This window comes from Papaver somniferum, chromosome 2 (assembly GCF_003573695.1).
Source record: "Papaver somniferum cultivar HN1 chromosome 2, ASM357369v1, whole genome shotgun sequence".
Taxonomy (NCBI): domain Eukaryota; kingdom Viridiplantae; phylum Streptophyta; class Magnoliopsida; order Ranunculales; family Papaveraceae; genus Papaver; species Papaver somniferum.
In genome coordinates this window covers 97,828,545-97,845,273 of record NC_039359.1, presented here as the reverse complement: position 1 = coordinate 97,845,273, position 16,729 = coordinate 97,828,545, and the positions used below count along the sequence as shown (strand labels likewise).

At 39.2% G+C, this 16,729-nt stretch overlaps 1 long non-coding RNA gene across 1 annotated transcript; it reads left to right on the top strand.

The window, feature by feature from the left end:
• The first annotated feature begins 7 nt into the window (after positions 1–7).
• Positions 8–16,261, top strand: LOC113353746. Its single transcript, XR_003361505.1, has 3 exons — positions 8–211; positions 6,624–6,848; positions 16,070–16,261. It is a non-coding gene; the product is annotated as an uncharacterized LOC113353746 (long non-coding RNA).
• The last annotated feature ends 468 nt before the right edge of the window (positions 16,262–16,729 follow it).

The window sequence follows — 16,729 nt, the reverse complement described above, 5'->3', positions numbered from 1 at the left end:
AGTGAGAGAAAGTTTTATCAAGAGTTAGGGGTCGATTGGGAGGCCAGCAGAGAGGGCAGGAGGAGTTGCAGGAATTGTACCTGCTGCTGCTGTGCCATTAACAAAGCTCGAAGAACACGAAGAACACACCAGCATAGACAGTCGTTTATAACAGTGTCAACGACTAGCGTCCGAGGGTCTTAAAAACAGCAGCGTCAACAGCAGCCGTGAGGTATCTGTTTTACAGCAGTGGGTTCTATCGTTTCTTCTCTGGACGCTTAAAGAGGGTCGTAGTTTCACTGTATTATATTTTTCATCTTTTAATCATATTTTGAGCATCAAGTATGTATTTTAAGAACATGATATTATTATGAGTAGCTAAACCCCATTACTGGATGATGGGGAAGCTGTTTTTCGCCATGTGGTTATTTAAATACTTCTTAATTCACTTTTTGCACCGATTTTAATTGATTTATGATTTCAATTAATTACTTGTGATTTTGTTTGATGGAACATGCTTAGTCCTAGGGATTCTTTGATGTTCCATGCTTATCATATACAAGTAATATTATGGAATCTAATTGGCAAAGATAGAGTTAATATTGTTTTATTTGAGCTATAATCGCTAGTAGAATTATTTTCTGAGCCACTTGAATATGAAACACCATTGGATCCTGAGTCCTGTTCTCTTGATCTTGTGACATATTGTGTTATATTTTTGTTTTAAAAATCTTTTCAAGTCCGAGCATCGAATCCGTATTTACCGCAATCTTAATATTACAACAAAAATGGCGCCGCCGACGGCGGACTTGTATAGATTGTTTTTAGGTTATTATTTTATTTTATTTTTTTTACTATTATGTTCCTTTTTTACGTTTCTTTTGTGTCTTTGATTTACAGGTTCGAAGTGGAATACTAAGGACTTGGGAAACAAAAAGCTTAAAGCTAAAAGTTAAAAGCTAAAAGAGAAGAAGAAAAAGACATAATTTTTTTTAGGATTTAATTTTTATTATTATTATTTTTTTTTTGTATATCGCTTTATTTATTTATTTTTAGAATTGTAAATAGGCTTATTTTTCATAATTTTGTAATTTTGGACTTTTTATTTGGACTTTATCTGGACTTGGACATTATTTTAAACCCTACGGAACGGGTTATAAATTAAAAAAAAAAATTTAAAACAAAACTGTTTGCAGGGCAAGGACGACGATTACTATATCGTCTCGGCCCTCGGGTTCGCAACGTCATAGGAAGTCGTGGCCCGAGTCGACGACAACGGTTCATCGCCCGTCTGGTAACGGGAGGTAAGTCCAATCGAAACACCCGCGAATCTCTGCAAGCGGGTTACTGCTGCCTTAAGGTGATAATGTTTGAGGCGAACCGGACTGTTTTATTTCCTAGTAAAGGGCAAGGCCGGGCCTAAACAAGATAAGGACTCGGATTTCCTCACCGTTTCTTCTTGCCCGCCTTAGGAAACGAAACCCAAACGCGAACCTAAGCCTAAAATTTTGAATAGAAACGAGAACCAATAGGGTACGAGCTTAATAGGAAACTCGTTCGAAAAATATTGGTTGCTCTTTAAGCACATTTCAAAGTTCATGATGGTTCTGTGAGTTGAATGCGTGACTGCGCCGCCTTGTGATAGCGTGAGGCCTTGGGTATCAAGCTCACTGAGCTTCCCTCGCCTCGATTCAACTTTACATTAGCTCGGATTGATTCAGAGGGGTGTGCTAAATTGTAACGAATTCCTTTTCGAAGGAATAGAAGCTGGTCTAAAACAATCTAAGTGGAGCATCATGCTTTTTGTTGCTAGAAATATTTAGGTTTGTTTTGGTGGAGTCGAGTCGCCTTGTTTGTGATTGTGTAGAATTCCCCTGCAATTAAGAATGTCGAACTGGTATGCTAGAAAGCCAATACAATGAATATCGACCTGAATGTGAATATGGACATCATCAGTTATTATGACCATAGTGAGACTAGTGGTTGGGGACGCCAAACCTTTTCAAGGTTATGGTTCATACCATGGTGATCCCAATTACTATCCGCCGCGCATCAGTCATACGAGCAAGAAGATTATAGTACTAGTTTCTTCGTCTCTAGGGATACAATCAAACTATTGAAAAGTAGTCCTTATTATGATCCTTCAGTTCCTATTCCTTCTCTAGAAGAGACTCTTAGGAATTTAGCTGAGTCATCACGTCATTTAGCTGAATCGACGTAAATTAGAGAGTGAATACGTAGATATGGACGAAAGAACTGCAACAACAACTGAATCTGTAGAAGATATCCTCAATAGATTAACTCAAAACTTAGATCCTACACTAAGGGAGCTTTCTTTGGGAGAGACCCTTGAGAGGATAGCTGAGTCGACACGTAGACTGAGTTAGAGACGACGAAAGTTTGCTCGAAATAACTTGAATTGCCAATATAGTGTATCCAATAAATACCCTTGAGAATGAAGATACTTTTCACATAATCAAGTAAAAACGAGGTTATAATTGGTAACACTACTTATTTAGATAAGGTTCAAGCATCTTCGTACTATTATTGATGATGATGGCGATAGTAGTGTGAAGAATCTGAAATATGTAGGCATAGTAATAAGGAATCTAGTAATCTAATTGAACTTTATAATGATTATAATTCTAGTTCAAATCCAAATAATTATATGATTATTCACCTATTCAAAAGGACGAGGATTTGATTAGGGATCCACCGTTTTAGACGATGTAGTATGTCCTGTTTATGAATCCGATAAAGGTTTAGAGGACCGGTTTATCTTGCGACTACTGTTTTTTCGTCGAGTCGAACGATTTAGAAACTGTATCGCTGATGGTTTCGAGGAACGGTTTTACCCTGAGAATACTGTTTCAGAGTCGTACGATTTAGAAACAATAGTCTTAGATGAACTCGTAGAGATTAATGAGGATACACTGCAATATTACAACTTAGAAGAATCAATTGCCCATTTTCAGGAATCTGATGACCTAGAAATTAGGGAGATTGTGGCTAGTCTAACTAGAAACACTGAAAACTCTAAGTTTGGGGGTGATTATCACTTTCCTAGTGCTTTACCTTTAACTCTCAGAAAGTCGCCTCACATAGGACTTGATATCCATGCCTCAACCATCTTACAAGATTATCTTCATACTAGGTTTCCCGAACCTAATGATGTCATGAAAAAAGTTGAGTCGTTAGAAACCCATCCTCTGGTTGATGTGGTTTGCCCAGGCTATGATCCCCAGATTGACTTTGTTTTCCCACCAAATAGTTTTCTTCCAACTGTGGGAACGTTTAGATTTCAAATGTGTCACTTATTAAGTTCTAAGACTAAGCCTAAGTACTTTAGGAAATTAGAATCGACACATTTGCTTCAGAATGACCACTACTCTGACTGTGGTCAACTATGTAAGTCATACCTAATTGACTTAGAGGATCCTAAATTATTTAGGTTATTTTGTGATTCCAGATTCTTATCTGAGTTTTTCCAGACTCTAGGACCTAATAATTTGAATCCTACCTATGAGGAAATGCATCCGAGGAAAATAGTCTATTTAGACCCCTTCATAGAACCTGAACCTGAACCGCAATTAGCGATAGTTATCCAGAAACTAGGTAAGGGCATGCTAGTCTTGTACATTTTCTTGGTTCACTGCAGTTTCCTTTTGTCAGCTCTTTTTGGTTTTAAAGACCCACAGTTATTCCGGCTATTGTTATACGGTTCGAGTTGACTAAACCTTTTCTATGTCTGGCTGAAGACTTTAAACTTAGCACTTCTTGGGAGGTAACCCAAACTCATGCAACCAGGTAATATCTTTCCTTAACTCTTTTTCTTCGAATGGTAATAGTTTCTCCTTGTTCATGTTTTAATTTTATCTTTAGAACATTGAGGACAATGTTAGGTTTAAGTTTGGGGGTATGGGAGAAACTTTTTAGTTGCAATAAATAAACTCCAGAGCCTAGAAATTTATGCCTATTGAGGATTGCACTAACTAATCTAAGTGGATGGAAGCATTTTGATTGTAGGAGTTTGAGGAACCAATCTGATTAGATGGAAACATCTAAAGAGTCTATTCATAAAAGCACAGAGCTCAGGTGTTAGAAATAACATGATAGTTTCACCATATCTCGTTGAGTCCTTTTCACTTCTATTTTTATTTTATTTTGTTTTTAAACTATGTTTCTCTAAGTAATAGGTGGGGCCCACGATTCAAGTTGTTACCAATGCTAGGGTGAATTAGAGTGATTGAGATACCTTCAGCCAAAAAAAAAAAAAAAAAAAAAAAAAAAAAAAAAAAAAAAAAAAAAAAGTTGAAAAAGAAAAAGAAAGATGAAAAAAAAATGGTAGTTACCAAAAGAAAAAAAAAAAAAAAAAAAAAATGAAAGAAGAAAGAAATTGAGACCAGACCATTTGACCAAAAGGAATAAATTCAATAAAGTCGACCACTGGTACCCTTGTATATGCCAGTTGTGTTGACCTAGAGTTAGGTTATCGACCACTGGTACCCTTGTATATGCCAATGTGTTGATATTAGTCAGACTAGTATCTCAATCCATTAGGATAGGTTCATTTTGGCGGAGGCCTTCAGACAGATATGGGAAACGTCGTTCACTTAGTAAACATCAAAACCATCTATGTTTTCTATATCCATCTTCTTGATCTATCCATGTGATTAGTTTTGACTCCGAATATGATGTCCATAGTGCAACTATCTGAGTAGAGCTCTGTCACTTTATATGAATTTTAGTATGCTTGAGTGCAAACTCGTGTACAGCAATTGGAATTTCGCATCAGGGTACTTCTTCCTGTAGTCAATAAGTATGCCAACCAAGGAGATTCTTTAGTGCCTTCCAAGGTTCTGCGTAGATAGCTAAGGTCTGGAGTACAGGTTTTGTGGGTATATCTCTGGTAAGCCCTCCCGAGACTATAACTCGGCCACTAGGGCCACCTAGGGGTTTAAAGGCTTATTGCATACGCTAAATGCAATCGACGATGCCTGCGACAGTGAGTTAGGATTTTATTTTGTAGTTTTGATTTGCTCGGGACTAGCAAATAATAAGTTTGGGGGTATTTGATAGACGCATTTATGTGTCTAATATAGCTCATTTGTATATATTGTTAGTGCTCAATTTTGTACTTATTTGGTTATTTTATTTATTTGTAGGTGTTTTTAGAAGAATAAGGATTTGCGGCGAAATTGGCTGAAAATGCGGCGTTTGGACCTCCGTTGATAGAGTACCGGAAGTACCCCAGAAATACCCCGGAGGAACCCCGGAAAAAGTGCGGAAAATGCCCCAGAGGACACTTGCTATACGGATCCTTGATTTTGGATAAGGGGTAACCTAATTACTAAGGGGTGACCCATTTCCAGGCAGCTGCTAAAGGGAGACCAGCAACAGATAAGGGGAGGTCAACTTCTCAAATTTAAAAGCAAATTTTGGCGGGAAAATGCATGCATCGTCTGGCAGATTTTGGTTCGATTATTGGAGGAGTTTTAATGCGATTAAACACCGGAAATCAGTTGGGATAATCCTGTTAGACCTAAACAGACCCTATGCAAGTGATTGGGCTGATCGAATTGGGCTGGAATGTCCGTGAGAAGCGATCAAAGTCCAAACAGAATATGTGTTCTCTGTGAAGTTTTCAAATATATTTAGAGATTCTGGGAGAGTTTTACGTTGAAGTAAAGTGTATCTAGTCTTGTTTAAGGATTAGGAGAATTTTGGAGCGTAAGAAATTGCCAGAAGACGCGTACAAAGCAACAGAAAAGAGATTTCTCTCTCAACTGCACGTGAAGAAAAAAGGGAGATAAACTCGGATTTAATCGAGTTATTTGGACCCTATTGGTATATAAAGGCTGGTGGGAAGTGAGAGAAAGTTTTATCAAGAGTTAGGGGTCGATTGGGAGGCCAGCAGAGAGGCGCAGGAGGAGTTGCAGGAATTGTACCTGCTGCTGCTGCTGCTGCCATTAACAAAGCTCGAAGAACACGAAGAACACACCAGCATAGACAGTCGTTTATCAACAGTGTCAACGACTAGCGTCCGAGGGTCTTAAAACAGCAGCGTCAACAGCAGCCGTGAGGTATCGTTTTTACAGCAGTGGTATTCTATCGTTCTTCTCTGGACGCTTAAAGAGGGTCGTAGTTTCACTGTATTATATTTTTCACTCTTTTAATCATATTTTGAGCATCAAGTATGTATTTTAAGAACATGATTATTATGAGTAGCTAAACCCCAATACTGGGATGATGGAGGAAGCTGTTTTTCAGCCATGTGGTTATTTAAATAATTCTTAATTCACTTTTTGCACCGATTTTAATTGATTTATGATTTCAATTAATTACTTGTGATTTTGTTTGATGGAACATGCTTAGTCCTAGGGATTCTTGATGTTCCATGCTTATCATATACAAGTAATATTTTATGGAATCTAATTTGGCAAAGATAGAGTTAATACTTGTTTTATTTTGAGCTATAATCGCCTAGAATTATTTTCTGAGCCACTTGAATATGAAACACATTGGAATCCTGAGTCCTGGTTCCTCTTGATCTTGTGACATATTGTGTATATATTTTTGTTTTAAAAATCTTTTCAAGTCCGAGCATCGAATCCGTATTTACCGCAATCTTAATATTACAACAGACGGCGGGTTGATATTTCCAATGATGTCGAGTCCCCAGCTGTAAAAGGGCCACGGACTGCTTATTGAATGCAGGGGAGTCGACGGTACATGGATAAGTTTTCCGTGAATTTGGAATTTTTGGCATCTCTGGAAGAAAACAGTTGCATCATCCTCCATTGGCACATGTGATGTCGGTCAATGCTAAGGGTTCTGCCGTGGAACATGACACATGAATAAAAAAAAAGGTACCCTGGTAATTCTTACGTAGGCATGATGATTGATCTAATAAATGTGCTAATGGTCATAGTGACGTCATTTCATATGTACAGTTTTACGATTTTAACCCTAAGCTAAAAACCACCATCAACATCCCCCATGTGACGTGATTGATGTCTCACAAATCGTGGAGTCTGCATGACAGACGTGTATTAATTAGTCAATTGTTGACTGATTATACAATGAGTCTAGATTTTGTTGAATTGAGCATGAGTGGTGAATGCTCAGTGATTCATGGATTGAACATGCGTAGCTCTTTGAATGATGTTGACATTGCGCCAAGAATTGTAAGTTCGATGATGAATTATTGATAAACTACTGAATATTGATAGTTGGATCAATATTTGATCAACTGAGCAAGTATTGCTCATTTTAGCAAATTACTGATAATTTACTGAATATTGATGGATTGAGCAAATATTGCTCAATTCAACAAACTATTTATGGATGCCGTGACCCAAAAAAATATTAATAAAAATATTGGTAGACTACCAAATATTATATGATTAACCCATATGTTTGATTGCTGAATCAACATAAATTTATTAGTGTTTGAATCTTGCTCAGAATGATGATTCGTGGAACGTTTATTCGAAACCCTAAGTTTCAATCAATTGTTCGTCAATTGATAAATCACTGAAAATAAGTCATGAGTGATAGAGGGACCGACCATATGGAATGATGGATGTCCATATGATGCCCAAGTGCTCGAGTGAGCACGCACCAGGGTCCTTAGTTGGTCGGTAGGTGAAAGAATGATGATTAAATGATGGTTTCATCATTTATTGAAATATTGATCAATTGAGCATTAGGTGATCAAACCTAATTATAGGAAAGTGAAGGACCAACCAAGAGAGCACGATACCGGCTCTTGGTGGTCATGGGACTAGCTGATGGTCGTTTGAGCAAACTCCAAGTTGGTTGAAAAGAGTTTGGGCCCAGTATGAGCAATTGAGCAAATTAGGTCTGAATTGTGAAAATGTGTGGGACCGGATCATTGCAAGCCTTAGAGCCTCTCTTGGTCGGTCAAGGGAGCATGATCGTGTCTCCATGATGTTCGTATCTCAGTCCTGAGAGTTTCGACATTTTCTGGTGTGCGTTTGAGCAACATGTTGAATTTTCAGAAGAGTTTGATCTTAACTGAAATTCTTGATTTTTGCTCGAATGAGCATGTATGCTCATTTGATCAATATTTTTTAAATATTGAGAGTATTTTAACATTTAATATTTCCGTGAGAAGCTAGTCGGTCGTATGACCATGTTGGCTTTTTCATGATTTGAGCAATATTTGAGAAAATATGAAGAAACCATGATTTTTGCTCAAACGAAGGAGTTTCATGAGCTGAGGAAAATAATAATTATGAAAGACTAAGGATTGCAAGGTGTGGGATCGACCACGGCTAGGGAATGGCCGGCTGGCTAGGTTTCCCGGTCCCGCAACACCTTTCCCTATTTTATGTTATTATTTTCATGAAACCATGAAACTATGGGGAAAGCATGAGTTTTGTTGAAACGGAGGAGTTTCATGAGATTAGGGAAATTATAATTATGAAAGATTAGGGATTACAAGGTATGGGACCGGCCACGGCTTGGGCATAGCCGGCCGGCTAGGTTGCCCGGTCCCATAACACCTTTCCCTATTTTATATTATTATTTCTCATCAAACCATGAAAATATGGAGAAACAGTGAGTTTTGCTCAAATAAAGAAAGTTGCTAGAATGAAGGAGTTTTCACGAGTTCATGAAAATAACAAAATAAGGAAAAATAATGGGAGAGGCATGGGACCGTCCACGGCTAGGGCACGGCCGGCCAGCCGATGGGTCCGGCTCATGAGCGCCTCTTATTAATTTATTATTATTAGTTTTCTCCTGTTTTGTGTAGGATTCCTCATTTATCCATATTTTCGAACGCTCGTTTGTGCATTCGGGTGTTCGGTCGTGCATCATTGTCAAGTACACTGGCACCATTTTATGGGGCTTACTCAGTGATGGTCCAGATGCCCGGTTGTTGAATATTTGTTACTAATTTATGAAATTCAGTGGAGAATAATTCATGAAACTGAATGATAAAGTTATTTATTATCAATTCATAGGATCAGCCATGGATTCGACCATGAATTCGAAATAATAAAATTACCTATTACCATTCCATGAGATCAGCTGTGGATTCGATCATGAAATCAGAGTAATGAGATAAGATAGTTGTTTATTGCCATTCCATGAAATCAAGCCATGGATTCGATCATGAAATCGGAGCAATGGGATAAAAATAGATTATCTTTTGGGAATTCAGTGGTGAATGTCATGGTAGAATTAATCTATTGCAGAAAGGGTATTAGCCAGTTAAAGCGTCATACACATTCTGAAAGGTGCATAGTCAGATAGCAGCGAGTGTTGCCGGCAACCTTAAGGCGTTAGTGCTCTCAATCTTACGAAGAACCACCTGAGTCTATACACGGTATCTCTACATAGTCAGGGAACAATGAGTGTCACCGACGTCCTGAAGGCGTTGAGTTCTCAATCATACAGAGAACCGCCCAATTATGTTATTCTACATAGAGGGCATGATGAAATGCGAGGCATCGAACGCTCAGCTAGTGGAGGCCCTTCGAGAAACATGTTCATCATGGATCGTAAAATATGGATCGTCACATGTCTGAAAGCCGTGTCAGAAACATGCAGTATCATGATTTTATAATTTTGTCCTTTGTAGAAAATTCACCAACACTTGGGTTTTGGTTGGATCGACCTTGATCCCTTCAGAGGTGACTTGGAATCCCAAAAGTTTACCGGAAGAGACCCCGAAAGTGCACTTCAGAGGGTTCATCTTCAATTCGTACTCGCGACACCTTTCAAACACTTGCCGTAGGACGTCCGTATGGGATGCTCGAGTCTTCAACTTGACTATTATGTCATCTACGTAATCTTCGACTTGCTTGTGCATCATATCATAAAAAATTGAAGTCATGGCGCGTTTGTAGGTAGCACCAACATTTTTCAAACCGAAAGGCATCACAGTATAGTAAAAGTTTTCGAGGGGAGTTCGAAAAGCTTTCTTACTCGCGTCGTGTTCATACATTTTTATCTGGTTATAGTCGTTGTACCTATCCATGAAAGAGAACATGCCATGTCCACTGGTAGCGTCTACTAGCATGTCAATGTTGGGGAGGGGAAAATCGTCCTTTGGGCAAAATTTGTTCAGATCTCTGAAATCAACACAACACCTAATTTGGCCGCTTTTCTTCTTTACAAGAACTACATTGGCTAACCAGGTAGGATGGTGAATGGGCTTGATGAAGCCAGCAGTCAGCAGCTTCTGAATCTCAGTCTTGATCTGCTCCTCTACATCGTGCCTGAACTGCCTCGGAGATTGTTTGATCGGTTTGGATCCAGGTATTATATGTAGATGATGAGTGACCAGTTTTTCATCTAAGCCGGGCATTTCCTCGTATGTCCATGCAAATATGTCTTGATACTTCTTGAGAAGATTCACGAGTTTTGTGCGTTCGTGTGCACATAGAGTCGAACTGATGGAGATAGGTCTTGGAGATTCTTCATCCCCGGTGTTAATGACTTCGAGTTCATCAGTTGTGGAGCCAGTGTCGTCCTATAACTGTCGCGGAGTATCTGGTACTTCTTCTTGCAGCCTGTCGTTGTTGTTGCATTCTATTGGGCGGAGAGACTGAGTGATAGCCTCCCCTGCTATTTGATAACAACGACGATGGTATATAGTTTTCCATTTCTGATCACGACTCGCCATAAAGGTACGTTCCCTCTTAGTATGGATATGAGTTGAGCCTTTGTTCGATGAAGAAGAGTTAGCGCGTCCTGTTAGCGGAAGTGCATCACAAGAGTTGGTCTCTCTGTTCAGTGATGTGAGCCGATCTTCCTCTTCGATCGACGTCCATGTGGGGAGCGGAGTGCAGTAAACCTTGCTAGATGAACCTTGTGGATTCTTCTTTGGATCGAACAGTTCCACGCCGCAAATCGGTGCATAAAGAGACAATGAAGCAGGGATGCGAACGACTTTTTCGTTCAACATGGTTTTCAGGCATTGGTGATACGTTGAGGTGATGATGTTATTATCATGAAGCCATGGTCTCACTAGTATCATATGGTAATCTGGCTCCTTCTATATCACTTCGAATTTTACTTTCGACTGGACGGGTCCTACAGATATATTCAAATTAACATACCCGTATGTGCTGGTCTGGTTTCCTTCGAAGTCCGTCATCATGGTAGGCTGCGTATGACTTTGTCTGGTCAAACCCTGGCTGTCCTGAGAGTTTTAAGAGTAATGAAATTCGAGGATGCTCTCGTGTCAATAAGTGCCCTTTTAAATTCTGAACCCTTGATGCGTGTAGTAACATGCAAGGCTCTGTTGTGACCTTCCTATGCCATTATGTCATCTTCAGTAAACGTGACATTATTTATGGACATTTCTGATGTTTTTGGGGCTTGATTGCGTGAAGGAGCCAAACGTGCGTCTAGAGCTATCTGATTGATTGCAGCAAACGTCTCTGCTCGTTGATCCTTTGAGAGGTGTAGAAGCTCATAAAAACTTTCCACTAAAGAAGCCGCCTCCTGGTCCACTGGCCTTTGGTTGGTGGTGAAGCTATTGATTTGAGGACGATCATCGGTTGAGGAGTTAGTCCTCATTGTTGGAATCTCCGGAGCAGAGAAGCCTCTCAAATCCGATGTCAGCTTGACGAGGAAGTTGAGTATGTTCTCTATTGTCTATTTCATCACGTCCATGTTGCTCGCGTGTATTTCCTGTACTCGAGCCAATTCTATCAGGGTTGGAATTTCTCCATTGGCTGTGCGATCAGATAGAGCATTGGTTGGAGGAGCATCATCATTTGAAGGATTCTGCTCGAATTTTGGAGTTGAATTGATCCAAAGACCAACCATCATGAATGTGAGAAAAATTGAAATGAAATTGGAAATTGATCTTGCAACCAAGAGATTAATCTCCCATTGTGGTCGCCAGTTGTTTGAGGGAAAAAACTGATTCTGTTGTTTTTGGTAAATTTGGGGTATGTTGATGAGAAACGAATTCAAACCTTAAACAAATGCACTGCACGGGAGTACTTTTGAGTTCGAGAGATCAATCTGTAAGACTCTGGCCTAAACCAAGAAATGGCCGTTCCAGATTCAATTCGGTCACACGGTGAAGGAGAAGGGTCGATCTTAGGGAGGGAAGCAGAGAAGGTGTTTGAGATCAGAATATTGAATTATGAAGGTGTGGTTGTTTTATTACTTGTATCAGAAAATGGTTTCTGGTTACTTGTGTTGATAACACTTGTGTTGTCTTTGTCCGTTTGAATAGGTTGAAAACCTATTTATACAAGTCATTTAGCGCACCCTGATCTCTTAGGAAGTGGAGGAAGTTAAGTAGTGGAGAAGTGGGTTTGTGCGGAAGGTGGTGATCATCATGTTTCCGTTATGAGGGAGGACTGATCACAACCCACTACTCTCATTACTGTTAACCGTCCAGTCTTTCTTGACACTTTCTCGTAATGGGCGAGTTGCATGTCGCACGTTGTAAACCGCCAGACCAATACTCCAGTGAGTATCCCCCAGTTTGTGAAATGTTTGATGTCTCGAGTGAATGGGTCAAGTCATGTGACTTTCCGCTTAAATTAGCACGTAGTGCTTTTAGGTCAAATAATAAATTATTTGTAAAACAAATATTTATAAAGCATTGCTTATAATCGATGTATGTGAAGCATCGCTTTCGAATAAGCAGCTGAAAATAATCGATGTGCTAGAAGTATCGTTGTTTTTGAGCTCGGTCGAATCAGTCACAAATCAAGCGTCTTAAAAGAAGCACGACCGGCCCTCTTTGGGTGTTCGTTTGAGGACCCTATGGGCGAGCTATCACTTGGTCGATCGCTCCCTGTGGGGAAGAGATGGCCAGTGATCACAATGCGACTTTGTTAGTTTTCTAAAAATAAATCTACACCGTCTAACTAGGCTGGCGAAGTTGGATGGACGAGATGATTTGTGACAGTTGTATACTGTTGTTGATGCAACTTTAGGGTTTAGGGGGCCGCGCGTCCAACCCTCTTTGGGCGTGCGATTCGAGGCATCGGGTGTTAGCTCGAGCAGGCCGGTCGGTCATGTGTATAGGTGGGCCGACAGTGATCACGTTGACATCTCTGGGGCCGCCTGAAATTAAATCTAAGCCTTTCAACTAGGACAGTGAAGATGTATGGTTGTGATTGATTTGCGACAGTAGTGGGTTGCCGCAAACGCCAATTATGGTTTAGAAATGGCCACATTCACCCTAGTTCGATCAAGCGGTTTGGCGTGCCATTGACTTCCCTTTGGCAAGTCGATCGAGTGGGATAAAATTGGGCCGGTGGTGAACTCATTTGTACCCACTTGATCGTCTGAGACGCGATCTAGGCCGTCCAACTAGGCCGGATAAGTTGGACGAATGTGATCGATTTGCGACAGTAGTATACTGCCATAACCCAAAATTTAGGGTTTTGAAATAGCGTGTTTGCTCGAGTTTGGGCAAACGATTTGATGCTCTCTGGTTTTGTCGTGGACAGGTTGATCGACCAATGGAGAAGTTGGGTCGACAACGAACACGTTGACACCTCTTTGATCGCTTGAGACTAAGTCGGACGGATGTGATGGGTTTTGAGACTGTTTTGGCTGGTCTTAGCTCGTTTGAGCTTGTTTTTATTCAGCGCGAACACCCATATTTGGGTCGGCGTTTGAAGCGTTTGTGAACGAGCAAAATAGGGCTCGATCGACTAGGGCACTAGTGGGCCTGCCGGTGGTCACTATGATGATCACCTAGTTCTATTGGGAGTAGTCCAAGCTTGTTAAATCATGCGGCCAAATCGTGTGGCCGTGATTATTTTTGAGACTGATATGATCAATGTAGATTTTACTTAAGGAATTCAAATGCGTTCGATCGCGCTAACTTTCAATTAAAAGTGCGTTGACACGAAAATATCTTTGTCAGAGGATGGCGTGTCCTGTGTAAGTATTTTCATGCAGATTTCCGATACTGACACTTCGAGAGATTCACGCTACTCTGCTGAGAGTGAACATTTAATCGTCATGTCATGTCAATATCGGGAGTTCGGCTGGGAACATAGCATGGAAAAATATCAAGCATGTCGATGCAGTATGTTAAAATTTACAGAATATCTGGGATTGTTGCTCCATGCACCATTCTGGATAAATTTCATAGATATGTTGAATTGCTCAGTACATATGTAAGTAAAGAGGTTTATGCACTCATTACTTTTAAACGGCCTTTATTCCTTTGTAGGATGACAACGCTAAATATAGGGTTTTACGATTCTAACCCTGAACTAAAAACCACCATCAATACTTAGGTAACCGGATTGAGTTGGTTTTGATTTCCAAACTCAGCAGAAATTCATGGTCGTGAATTTCAGCCAGTATGCGTACGGGTACGGATACTTACCCAGTCTCCATCAACCATTTAGTACAAACACAAGTATGCATACATTTGGTTCCCGGTTTTGGACTTATACACTAATGTGCGAACACACTACATGCTTATATCCAAACATGGTGACATATTCTAAACTCTTTATTTCAATCATTGAAATTTTTTTAGAGGATGTTATATAGAGGTTATTCACACTCTATTTTTTCATCAAAGCGATTTTCAAGATATTGAAATAATCAACATGACTTTCGTCACTTGTAAAGATGAACTTAGCCAAAGCGAAATCTTACCAACACATATTTTGAGAAATACATAAGCGAGATAAACTCGGCTCGAAATAACAAATGTGTATAATCGAAGTCTATATAGCAATACAACTTTTGTCTCAAGATAAGAGATAGAGTAGATAGACTTTTGAGTGATAGATAAGTTCAAGTCTCCACATACATTTTAGTCGATGAAGATCCACCAGTTCCTTGAGTAGTTCTTCGTCTTTGCATGATGAACGCCGTGGAGTCTAGAGCTCAACTACACTTTCTATCCTAGTCCGAGACTTAGCTATAAGTAGACTAGAAATCAAGACTTATAGTTTTGGCAACTAAACTTGACAAACAGGCTTGAGATAGCAACACTTGCGAGTTCGACCAAGTAGTGCTCTAACACTAATAATATCTCTGTGCAACAAGTAATTGGACGCCAGATTCCGTTTTCATAAAAGTTAATATGGATGCATTTTATATTATTAAAATAGGTGCAGGTGGATGTCATGGGGAAACAAATACCTTTTGATGGGACTGAAACCAGAGTATACCTGAAAAAATAGAGTGCCTATCTATGAAAGAATCTATTAATTAGGCAAAAGCGCTGGGTTATAACACTGTTATTTTCGAGTCTAACAATGAAGTGGTTGTTAAGTCCCAACTAATGAGCCTGGATCCATAATGCAATGGGTCAACAAGGGAAATTTTCTATGGGCTAAAAAATCCTCCACATCTTCGTGATGATCCACATCTTATGGACTAAAAAAATGCTACTATGGATGACTAAATTATCGATATCTTTGTGAAGTCTAGATCCTACCCCTCAAAGTTGAGAGGATCCTTGTGGATAATCTATGATGTCATTGGATGCTTGCATAGCAGCGGAAAAGGTATCTAATGAGCAGATGCAAGGTATCTAATGAGCAGATGCATTTTTTTTCCTTTTCCCCATTAGGTCGTTCAATTGCCGGATGTATATTTTATGTTTACTTTTTTTCTCATCTGGTCGTTGAAATGACCGGATAACAATTTTTTTTTTAGTACTGAAAACTAAACCATAATGTGTATGGCGTATAAAAATGCTTAACCTGCAATCTCACGACATAGTAATAGCTTCTAATAAAGATGTTGATAGGAATGAGATATCAACATTCAATACGGGTACCGTTCATATAGAATCTGATTACTTTTGTGCAAAAGGAATCACTTTCGTGGTAATATTCTTCGCCCATTTTGTTTGGATGAATGAGGCGTAACTTAGATAGTTGTGGAGACTTAAATAAGGTTATACTTATGGTTACAAAATACAGTAGTTTCAGTTCTGGGAGGACAAGGAATGCGAGCAGTCGCATCGAAAGCTGCAGAAGATAAAGTTATGTTCTCTAGGGTTAATATATTAGGTTCATACGATACTTTGTTAGACTTGAGTAGATCACATTTCTTTTATCAATGTTATATCTGAGGATTAAAAGTGGGCATTTGGAAGCAGGATTGTGCGCGAGGATGTGGTTGAAGCTCAACATAGGAATTCAGCCAGTGAAGATTCAACATTTTTGTTTATGAAAAACAAACATTGCAATTTGTACATATACAAAGAAAATTGCCAACTAAATTGGTGAGTTATGTTAACATTAGTAGTATTTCACTATATTGGATATGCCAGAGAAAATGTCTAATATATATATTTGTTCGGTATTGATTTCACCATTTAGTTATTAAACTTGGTTATTGGATACCTTAGCATTTGGCTACTAGAAGATATGTTTTGTTGTGCAATTGTACACACTTGTGGATTCTATGTTTCTTTATGTTCAGCGCAAATCAAATTTCACTTTTGATATGCGATAAAACCTTTGTTAAACATATCCTCAGGCATGTAGCTTTAATAACCAGCAAATTCAGCCTCTTCGAAAAATAAATGGGTAGCTTTTTGTATGTACAACTCGAAAACACACTATAGAGGTAACCATTTGCTAACTTAATGGATAGGATTATGTTGAATTATCTCTAGGAAAAAGGTAGGATTTTGCTTTTTCTTCTTCTATCTAGATAGATGTACACATACTGCATATATTCATATCTTTGTGGACTCCTATTTGAAACTTTCTGGACCCGAAATGCATGAAAAGCGACATATAAGTCATTAAAA